Here is an 11,903-nt window from a genome sequence, read left to right on the forward strand (position 1 = left end):
GCGTTTGCTCAACGTGGTTGATGCAGTCGAACGTCTTCTTGTTCCGACCGATCGAGTACCAAACGTACGAAACCTTCGAGTTATGCACGCGTTCAGCGCGATGACGTCCCTCAAGCTCTTGATCCAGCAGAGGGTACAAGGAGTAGATGAGTTCCGTCAGCACAACGGCGTGGTGATGGTGATGGTGATGTGATCCGCGCTGGGCTTCGCTTAAGCACCGCGAGAATATATGATCGGAGGCGTAAACTGTGGAGGGGGAGCCGCATATGGCTAAGAGCAATTGTTGTGTCCCATAGCCCCCCCCCCCGTGTATAAAGGAGGGAGGGAGAGGAGGCCGGCCTAGGCGCGCCCCAAGTGGGGGGTGGGGTGGTCCTACTAGGACTCCCACTAGGATTCGGCCCCCCTTCCTTCTACCGGAGGGGGAAAGGGGGAAGGAGAGGTAGTAGGAGAAGGAAAGGGGGCGCCACCCCCTTCTTGTTGGGGAACGTAGTAATTTCAAAAAAAATCCCACGCACACGCAAGATCATGGTGATGCATAGCAACGAGAGAGGAGAGTGTGTCCATGTACCCTCGTAGACCGAAAGCGGAAGCGTTATGACAACGCAGTTGATGTAGTCGAACGTATTCATGATCCAACCAATCCAAGTACCGAACGCACGACACCTCTGAGTTCAACACATGTTCAGCTCGATGATGTCCCACGAACTCCGATCCAGCAGAGCTTTGCGGGAGAGTTCCGTCAGCATGACAGCGTGATGACGGTGTTGATGATGCTACCGACGCAGGGCTTTGACTAAGCACCGCTACGATATTACCAAGGTGGAATATGGTGGAGGGGGCACCGCACACGGCTGGGAGAGATTAACAGATCAACTTGTGTGTCTAGAGGTGCCCCCTGCCCCCGTATATAAAGGAGTGGAGGAGGGGGGAGGGCCGGCCCTCCTATGGTGCGCCCTGGAGGATTCCTACTCCCACCGGGAGTAGGATCCCCCCTTCCAAGTAGTAGGAGTAGGAGTCAAGGAAAGGGAAAAGAGAAAAGAAGGAGGGGGCGCAACCCCTCCCCCTAGTCCAATTCAGACTAGGCCTTGGGGGGGGGTGCAACCTCCCCTCTCTCTTTCCCCTAAAGCCCAATAAGGCCCATATACTCCCCAGCGAATTCCCGAACTCTCCGGTACTCCGATAAATACCCGAATCACTCGGAACCTTTCCGATGTCCGAATATAGTCGTCCAATATATCGATCTTTATGTCTCGACCATTTCGAGACTCCTAGTCATGTCCCGGATCTCATCCGGGACTCTGAACTACCATCGGTACATCAAAACACACAACTCATAATATAAATCATCACCGAACGTTAAGCGTGCGGACCCTACGGGTTCGAGAACTATGTAGACATGACCGAGACACATCTCCGGTCAATAACCAATAGTGGAACCTGGATGCTCATATTGGCTCCCACATATTCTACGAAGATCTTTATCGGTCAAACCGCATAACAACATACGTTGTTCCCTTTGTCATCGGTATGTTACTTGCCCGAGATTCGATTGTCGGTATCTCAATACCAATTCAATATCGTTACCGGCAAGTCTCTTTACTCGTTATGTAATGCATCATCCCGCAACTACTCATTAGTCACATTGCTTGCAAGGCTTATAGTGATGTGCATTACCGAGAGGGCCCAGAGATACCTCTCCGACAATTGGAGTGACAAATCGTAATCTCGAAATACGCCAACTCAACAAGTACCTTCGGAGACACCTGTAGATCACCTTTATAATCACCCAGTTACGTTGTGACGTTTGGTAGCACACAAGGTGTTCCTCCGATAAACGGGAGTTGCATAATCTCATAGTCATAGGAACATGTATAAGTCATGAAGAAAGCAATAGCAACATACTAAATGATCAAGCGCGAAGCTAACGGAATGGGTCAAGTCAATCACATCATTATCCTAATGATGTGATTCCGTTAATCAAATGACAACTCATGTCTATGGTTAGGAAACTTAACCATCCTTGATTAACGAGCTAGTCAAGTAGAGGCATACTAGTGACGCTATGTTTGTCTATGTATTCACACATGTATTATGTTTCTGGTTAATACAATTCTACCATGAATAATAAACATTTATCATGAAATAAGGAAATAAATAATAACTTTATTATTGCCTCTAGGGCATATTTCCTTCACTTCCCTAGTCCAATTCGGCCTCTTCCCTTGTGGGGCATGCACCAGCCCCTTGTGGGCTGGTTAGCCTCCCTCCTATGGCCCATATGGCACATATCTTTTCCCCAGGGGGTTCCGGTAACCCCTCCGGTACTCCGGTGTGTATCCGATACACTCCGGAACCCTTCCGGTGTCTGAATACAACCTTCCAATATATCAATATTTACCTCTCGACCATTTCGAGACTCCTCGTCATGTCCGTGATCTCATCCTGGACTCCTAACAACCTTCGGTCACCAAAACACATAACTCGTATAGTACATATCATCATCGAGCGTTAAGCGTGCGGACCCTACGGGTTCGAGAACTATGTAGACATGACCGAGACTCCTCTCCGGTCAATAACCAATAGCGGAACCTGGATGCTCATATTAGTTTCCACATATTCTACGAAGATCTTTATCGGTCAAACCGCTATGTCAACATATATTATTCCCTTTGTCATCGGTATGTTACTTGCCCAAGATTCGATCGTCGGTATCTCCATACCTAGTTCAGTCTCGTTACCGGCAACTCTCTTTACTCGTTCCGTAATGCATCATCCCACAACTAACTCATTAGTCACATTGCTTGCAAGACTTCATATGATGTGCATTACTGAGAGGGCCCAGAGATACCTCTCTGATACTCGGAGTGACAAATCCTAATCTCGATCTATGCCAACCCAAGAAAAACCTTCGGAGATACCTGTAGAGCATCTTTATAATCACCTAGTTATGTTGTGACGTTTGATAGAACATAAGGCATTCCTCCGGTGTCCGGGAGTTGCATAATCTCATAGTCAGAGGAATATGTATTTGACATGAAGAAAGCAGTAGCAATAAAACTGAACGATCATTATGCTAAGCTAAAGGATGGGTCTTGTCTATCACATCATTTTCCTAATGATGTGATCCCGTTCATCAAATGACAACACATGTCTATGGCTAGGAAACTTAACCATCTTTGATTAATGAGCTAGTCAAGTAGAGGCATACTAGGGACACCGTGTTTTGTCTATGTATCCACACATGTATCAAGTTTCTAGTTAATACAATACTAGCATGAATAATAGACATTTATCATGATATAAGGAAATATAAAATAACAACTTTATTATTGCCTCTAGGACATATTTCCTTCAGTCTCCCACTTGCACTAGAGTCAATAATCTAGTTCACATCGCCATGTGATTTAACACCAATAGTTCACATCTGTATGCGATTAACACCCATAGTTTACATCGCCATGTGACCAACAACCAAAGGGTTTACTAGAGTCAATAATCTAGTTTGCATCGCTATGTGATTAACACCCAAAGAGTACTAAGGTGTGATCATGTTTTGCTCATGAGAGAAGTTTTGTCAACGGGTCTGCCTTATTTAGAGCCGTATGTATTTTGCAAATTTTCTATGTCTACAATGCTCTGCATGGAGCTACTCTAGCTAATTGCTCCCACTTTCAATATGTATCCAGATTGAGACTTAGAGTCATCCGGATTGATGTAAAAGCTTGCATCGACGTAACTCTTTATCACCCCCATAACCGAGAAATATTTCCTTAGTCCTGTTAGGTAACTAAGGATAACTTTGACCGTTGTCTAGTGATCCACTCCTGGATCACTATCATACGTCCTTGCCAAACTCATGATAAGGTACACAATAGGTTTGGTACACAGCTTAGCATACTTTATAGAACCTATGGCTGAGGCATAGGGAATGACTTTTATTCTCTTTCTATTTTCTGCTATGGTCGGGTTTTGAGTCTTGCTCAACTTTACACCTTGCAACACAGGCAAGAACTCCTTCTTTGACTGTTCCATTTTGAACTACTTCAAAATCTTGTCAAGGTATGTACTCATTGTAAAATCTTATCAAGCGTCTTGATCTATCTCTATAGATCTTGATGCCTGATACGTCTCCAACGTATCTACTTTTCCAAACTCTTTTGCCCTTGTTTTGGACTCTAATTTGCATGATTTGAATGGAACTAACCCGGACTGACGCTGTCTTCAGCAGAATTGCCATGGTGTTATTTTTGTGTAGAAATAAAAGTTCTCGGAATGACCTGAAACTTCACGGAGTCACCTTTTGGAATTAATAAAAAATACTAGCGAAAGAATCAACAGAAGGGGCCCCAGACCCTAGCCACGAGGGTGGGGGCACGCCCCCCCTAGGGCGCGCCCCTGCCTCATGGGCCCCCTGGACCTCCACCGACCTCAACTCCAACTCCATATATCCACATTCAGGAAGAAAAAAAATCAAAGAGAAGGATTCATCGTGTTTTACGATACAAAGCCACCACCAAGCCTTGTTCTTCCTCGGGAGGGCTGGTCTGGAGTCCGTTCGGGGCTCCGGAGAGGGGAATCGGTCGCCATCGTCATCATCAACCATCCTCCATCACCAATTTCATGATGCTCACCGCCGTGCGTGAGTAATCCCATCGTAGGCTTGCCGGATGGTGATGGGTTGGATGAGATTTACCATGTAATCGAGTTAGTTTTGTTAGGGTTTGATCTCTAGTATCCATTATGTTCTAAGATTGATGTTTCTATGACTTTGCCATGCTTAATGCTTGTCACTAGGGCCCGAGTGCCATGATTTCAGATCTGAACCTATTATGTTTTCATGAATATATGAGTGTTCTTGATCCTATCTTGCAAGTTATAGTCACCTACTATGTGTTATGATCCGGCAACCCCGAAGTGACAATAATCGGGACCACTCCCGGTGATGACCGTAGTTTGAGGACTTCATGTATTCACTAAGTGCTAATGATTTGGTCCGGTTCTCTACTAAAAGGAGGCCTCAATATCCCTTAGTTTCCATTAGGACCCCGCTGCCACGGGAGGGTAGGACAAAAGATGTCATACAAGTTCTTTTCCATAAGCACGTATGACTATATTCGGAATACATGCCTACATTATATTGATGAACTGGAGCTAGTTCTGTGTCACCCTATGTTATAACTATTGCATGATGAATGCCATCCGACTTAATTATCCATCATTGATCCATTGCCTACGAGCTCATTTCATATTGATCTTTGCTAAGTTACTTTTCCGTTGCCACTGTTACGATTGCTACAAATCTTCTACTGTTACTTTTGCCACCGTGACAGTTACTTCCATACTACTTGGCTACTAAATACTTTGCTGTAGATCTTAAGTCCTTCATGTGTGGTTGAATTGACAACTCAGCTGCTAATACTTGAGAATATTCTTTGGCTCCCCTAGTGTCGAATCAATAAATTTGGGTTGAATACTCTACCCTCGAAAGCTATTGCGACCCCCTATACTTGTGGGTTATCAAAGCCCAATATGTAAGCAGTTTCATCGAGGTCTTGCTTTGAAAAAATCCTTTCAAACTCTCCTTTATGCTTTCCAGAAAATTCTACATCATTTCCGATTAACAATATGTTGTTCACATATACTTATCAGAAAGGCTATAGCGCTCCCACTCACTTTCTTGTAAATACAGGCTTCATCGTAAGTCTGTATAAAACCATATGCTTTGATCACCTCATCAAAGCGTGTATTCCAACTCCGAGATTCTTGCACCAGTCGATAGATGGATGACTGGAGCTTGCACACTTTGTTAGCACCTTTAGTATCGACAAAACCTTCTAGTTGTATCATATACAACTCTTCTTTAAGAAATCCATTAAGGAATGCAGTTTTGAGATCCATTTGCCAGATTTCATAATAATAAAATGCGGCAATTGCTAACATGATTCGGACAGACTTAAGCATTGATACGAGTGACAAAAACTCATCATAGTCAACATCTTGAACTTGTCGAAAACCTTTTGCGACAATTCAAGCTTTGTAGATAGTAACACTACCGTCATCGTCTATCTTCCTCTTGAAGATCCATTTTTTTCTATGGCTCGCCGATCATCGAGCAAGTAAACCAAAGTCCACGCTTTGTTCTCATACATGGATCCTATCTTAGATTTCATGGCCTCAAGCCATTTATCGGAATCTAGGCTCATCATCGCTTCTTCATAGTTCGTAGGTTTATCATGGTCTAGTAAGATGACTTCCAGAACAGGATTACCGTACCACTCTGGTGCGGATCGTGCTCTGGTTGACCTACGAGGTTCTGTAGCAACTTGGTCTGAAGTTTCATGATCATTATCATTAGCTTCCTCTCTAGTTGGTGTAGGCATCATGGGAACGGATTTCTCGGATGAGCTACTTTCCAAATCGAGAGTAGGTACAATTACCTCATCAAGTTCTACTTTCCTCCCACTCACTTCTTTCGAGAGAAACTCCTTCTCTAGAAAGGTTCCATTCTTGGCAACAAAGATCTTGCCTTCAGATCTGTGGTAGAAGGTGTACCCAATTGTTTCCTTAGGGTATCCTATGAAGATGCACTTCTCCGATTTGGGTTCGAGCTTATCAGGCTGAAGCCTTTTGACATAAGCATAGCATCCCCAAACTTTAAGAAACAATAGCTTAGGTTTATTGCCAAACCATAGTTCATACGGTGTCGTCTCAATGCATTTTGACGGTGCCCTGTTCAACATGAATGCAGCTGTCTCTAATGCATAACCCCAAAATGATAGTGGTAAATCGGTAAGAGACATCATAGATCGCACCATAATAAAGTGCGGTTACAACGTTCGGACACACCATTACGCTGTGGTGTTCCAGGTGGCGTGAGCTGTGACACTATTCCACACTGTTTTAAATGAAGGCCAAACTCGTCACTCTAATATTCACCTCCACGATCAGATCATAGAAACTTTATTTTCTTGTTATGATGATTCTCCACTTCACTCTGAAATTCTTTGAACTTTTCAAATGTTTCATACTTGTGTTTCATTAAGTAGATATACCCATATCTGCTAAAATCATCTATGAAGGTTAGAAAATAACGATACCTGCCACGAGCCTCAACACTCATCGGACTACCTACATCAGTATGTATTATTTCCAATAAGTCATTAGCTCGTTCATTGTTCCGGAGAATGGAGTTTTAGTCATCTTGCTCATGAGGCATGGTTCACAAGTATCAAATGATTCATAATCAAGTGATTCCAAAAGCCCATCAGCATGGAGTTTCTTCATGCGCTTGACACCAATATGACCTAAACGACAATGCCACAAGTATGTTGCACTATCATTATGAACTTTGCATCTTTTGGCATCAATATTATGAATATGTGTATTACTACGATCGAGATTCAATAAACTATCTACATTGGGTGTATGACCATATAAGCTTTTATTCATGTAAACATAATAACAATTATTCTCTATCTTAAATGAATAACCGTATTGCAATAAACATGATCTAATCATATTCATGCTCAACGCAAACACCAAATAACATTTATTTAGGTTCAACAATAGTACCGAAAGTATAGGAAGTGTGCAATGATGATCATATCAATCTTGGAACCACTTCCAACACACATCGTCACTTCACTCTCAACTAGTCTCTATTTATTCTGCAACTCCTGTTTCGAGTTACTAATCTTGGCAACCAAACAAGCATCAAATACCCAGGGGCTACTATGAGCACTAGTGAGGTACACATCAATAACATGTATAACAAATATACCTTTGCTCACTTTGCCATCCTTCTTATTTGCCAAATACTTGGGGTAGTTTCGCTTCCAGTGACCATTTCCTTTGAAGTAGAAGCACTCAATTACAGGCTTAGGTCCAACTTTGGGCTTCTTCACGGGAGTGACAACTTGGTTGTCATTCTTATTGAAATTCCCTTTCTTTCCCTTTGCCCTTTTCTTGAAACTAGTGGTATTTTTTAATCATCAACACTTGATGCTTTTTCTTGATTTCTACCTACATCGATTTCAGCATCACGAAGAGCTCAGGAATCACTTTCATCATCCCTTTCATATTATAGTTCATCATGAAGTTCTAGTAACTTGGTGATGGTGACCAGAGAACTCTCTCAATCACTATCTTATCTAGAAGATTAACTCCCACTTGATTCAAGCGATTGTAGTACCCAGACATTCTCAGCACATACTCACTAGCTGAGCTATTCTCCTCCATCTTTTAGGTCAAGTACTTGTCAGAGGTCTGATACCTCTCGACACGGGCATGAGTCTGAAATACCAATTTCAGCTCTTGGAACATCTGATATGCTCCGTGGCATTCAAAACATTTTTGAAGTCCCAGTTCTAAGCCGTAAAGCATGGTACACTAAACTATCAAGTAGTCATCATATCAAGCTTGCCAAATGTTCATAACGTCTGCATCTACCCCTGCAATAGGTCTATCACCTAGTGGTGCATTAAGGATATAATTCTTCTGTGCAGCAATGAGGATAATCCTCAGATCACAGACCCAGTCTGCATCATTGCTACTATCATCTTTCAACTTAGTTTTCTCTAGGAACATATCAAAAAACATAGGGGGAGCTACAACGCGAGCTATTGATCTACAACATAATTTGCAAATACTATTAGGACTAAGTTCATGATAAATTAAAGTTCAATTAATCATATTACTTAAGAACTCCCACTTAGATAGACATCCTTCAAGCCATCTAAATGTTATGTGATCCAAATCAACTAAACCATGTCTAATCATCACGTGAGATGGAATAGTCATCAATGGTGAACATCTCTATGTTGATCAAACCCACTATATGATTCACGTTCGATCTTTCGGTCTCCAGTGTTCCGAGGCCATATTTGTATATGCTAGGCTCGTCAAGTTTAACCCGAGTATTCCGCATGTGCAAAACTGGCTTGCACCCATTGTATTTGAACGTAGAGCTTATCACACCCGATCACCACGTGGTGTCTCAACACGAAGAACTTTCGCAATGGTGCATACTCGGGGAGAACACTTATACTTTGAAATTTTAGTAAGGGATCATCTTATAATGCTACCGCCGTACTATGCAAAATAATATGCATAAAGATAAACATCACATGCAATCAAAATATGTGACATGAAATGGCCATCGTCATCTTGTGCTTTTGATCTCCGTCACCAAAGCAACGTCATGATCTCCGTCGTCACCGGCTTGACACCTTGATCTCCATCGTAGCGTCGTGGTCGTCTCACCAACTATTGCTTCTACGACTATTGCTACCGCTTAGTGATAAAGTAAAGCAATTACATGGCGTTTCATTTCATAAAATAAAGCGACAACCATAATGCTCCTGCTAGTTGCCGATAACTTTTACAGAACATGATCATCTCATACAGTAACGTATATCACTTCATGTATTAACCATATCACATCACAACATGCCCTGCAAAAACAAGTTAGACATCCTCTACTTTGTTGTTGCAAGTTTTATGTGGCTGTTACGGGCTTCTAGCATGAACCGTACTTACCTATGGCACAATAACCACAACGGTGATTTATCAAGTTTGCTATTGTAACCTTCACAAGGACCGGCAGTAGCAAATTCGATTCAACTAAAGTTGGAGAAACAGACACCCGCCAGCCACCTTTATGCAAAACTAGTTGCATGTCTGTCGGTGGAACCGGTCTCATGAACGTGGTCATGTAAGGTTGGTCCGAGCCGTTTCATCCAACAATACCGTCGAATCAAAATAAGACATTGGTGGTAAGCAGTATGATGATCACCACCCACAACTCTTTGTGTTCTAATCATGCATATCATCTACGCGTAGACCTGGCTCGGATGCCACTGTTGGTTCTGTAGCATGCAATTTCAAAAAACTTCCTACGCTCACGCAAGATCTATCTAGGAGATTCATAGCAATGAGAGGGGGAGAGTGTGTCCACGTACCCTCGTAGACCGAAAGCAGAAGCGTTTGCTCAACACGGTTGATGCAATCGAACATCTTCTCGTTCCGATCGAGTACCGAACATACAGCACCTCCGAGTTTTGCACACATTCAGCACGATGATGTCCCTCGAGCTCTTGATCCAGTAGAGGGTCAAAGGAGTAGATGAGTTCCGTCAGCACGACAGTGTGGTGACGGTGATGGTGATGTGATCCGCGCAGGGTTTCGCCTAAGCACCGCAAGAATATGACCAGAGGCGTAAACTGTGGAGGGGGGCGCCGCACACAGCTAAGAGCAATTGTTGTGTCACATAGGGGCGCCCCCCGTATATAAAGGAGGGAGGGAGAGGAGGCCGTCCTAGGCGTGCCCCAAGTTGGGGGGGGGGTCCTACTAGAACTCCCACTAGGATTCGGCCCCCCTTCCTTCTATCGAGGGGGAAAGGGGGAAGGAGAGGGAGTAGGAGAAGGAAAGGGGGCGCCACCCCCTTCCCTAGTCCAATTCGGCCTCCTCCCTTGTGGGGGTGCACCAGCCCCTTGCAGGCTGGTTAGTGTCCCTGCTATGGCCCATATGGCACATATCTTTCCCCGGAGGGTTTGGGTAACCCCTCCGGTAGTCCGGTTTGTACCCGGTACACTCCGGAACCCTTCTGGTGTCCGAATACCACCTTCCAATATATCAATCTTTACCTCTCGACCATTTTGAGACTCCTCGTCATGTCCGTGATCTCATACGGGACTCCGAACAACCTTCGTTCACCAAAACACATAACTCATATAATACATATCGTCATTGAACGTTAAGCGTGCGGACCCTACAGGTCCGAGAACTATGTAAACATGACCGAGACACCTCTCCGGTAAATAACCAATAGCGGAACCTAGATGCTCATATTGGTTCCCACATATTCTACGAATATCTTTATCGGTTGAACCGCTATGTCAACATACGTTATTCCCTTTCTCATCGGTATGTTACTTGCCCGAGATTCGATCGTTGGTATCTCCATACCTAGTTCAATCTCATTGCCGGTAACTCTTTTTACTCATTCCTTAATGAATCATCCCACAACTAACTCATTAGTCACACTGCTTGCAAGGCTTCATATGATGTGCATTACTGAGAGGGCCCAGAGATACCTCTCCGATACTCAGAGTGACAAATCCTAATCTCGATCAATGCCAACCCAACAAATACCTTCGGAGATACCTGTAGAGCATCTTTATAATCACCCAGTTACGTTGTGACGTTTGATAGCACACAAGGCATTCCTCCAGTGTTTGGGAGTTGCATAATCTCATAGTCGGAGGAATATGTATTTAACATGATGAAAGCAGTAGCAATAAAACTGAACGATCATTATGCTAAGCTAACGGATGGGTCTTGTCCATCACATCATTCTCCTAATGATGTGATCCCGTTCATCAGATGACAACACATGTCTATGGCTAGGAAACTTAACCATCTTTGAATAACGAGCTAGTCAAGTAGAGGCATACCAGGGACACGGTGTTTTGTCTATGTATCCACACATGTACCAAGTTTCTAATTAATACAATTCTAGCATGAATAACAGACATTTATCATGATACAAGGAAATATAAAATAACAACTTTATTATTGCCTCTAGGGCATATTTCCTTCATATATATAGTCTAGGGTCACGAAATGGTACATGGGCCTCGGCCCAACACACTGTGCGCATACACGCGTCGGACGTCCGGTGGCTGTCGGACGTACAGAAGCTCGAGAAGGTCCGGACGTCTGGAAGGCATCGATCGTCCGCTGGTCGGTTGTCCGGAAAGTTCAAACTTTCGTTAGTTTCCGTTCTGTGATGTGACACCGGACATCCGGAGGGGCTCGGTCGTCTAGTCGATGGGAGGGGTCGGACGCCCAGTCGATGTGAGTCGTCCGGTGGCTGTAGCATACAATCGCTGGATCTTCGGGCT

Source organism: Triticum dicoccoides, chromosome 1B, assembly GCF_002162155.2.
Source record: "Triticum dicoccoides isolate Atlit2015 ecotype Zavitan chromosome 1B, WEW_v2.0, whole genome shotgun sequence".
Taxonomy (NCBI): domain Eukaryota; kingdom Viridiplantae; phylum Streptophyta; class Magnoliopsida; order Poales; family Poaceae; genus Triticum; species Triticum dicoccoides.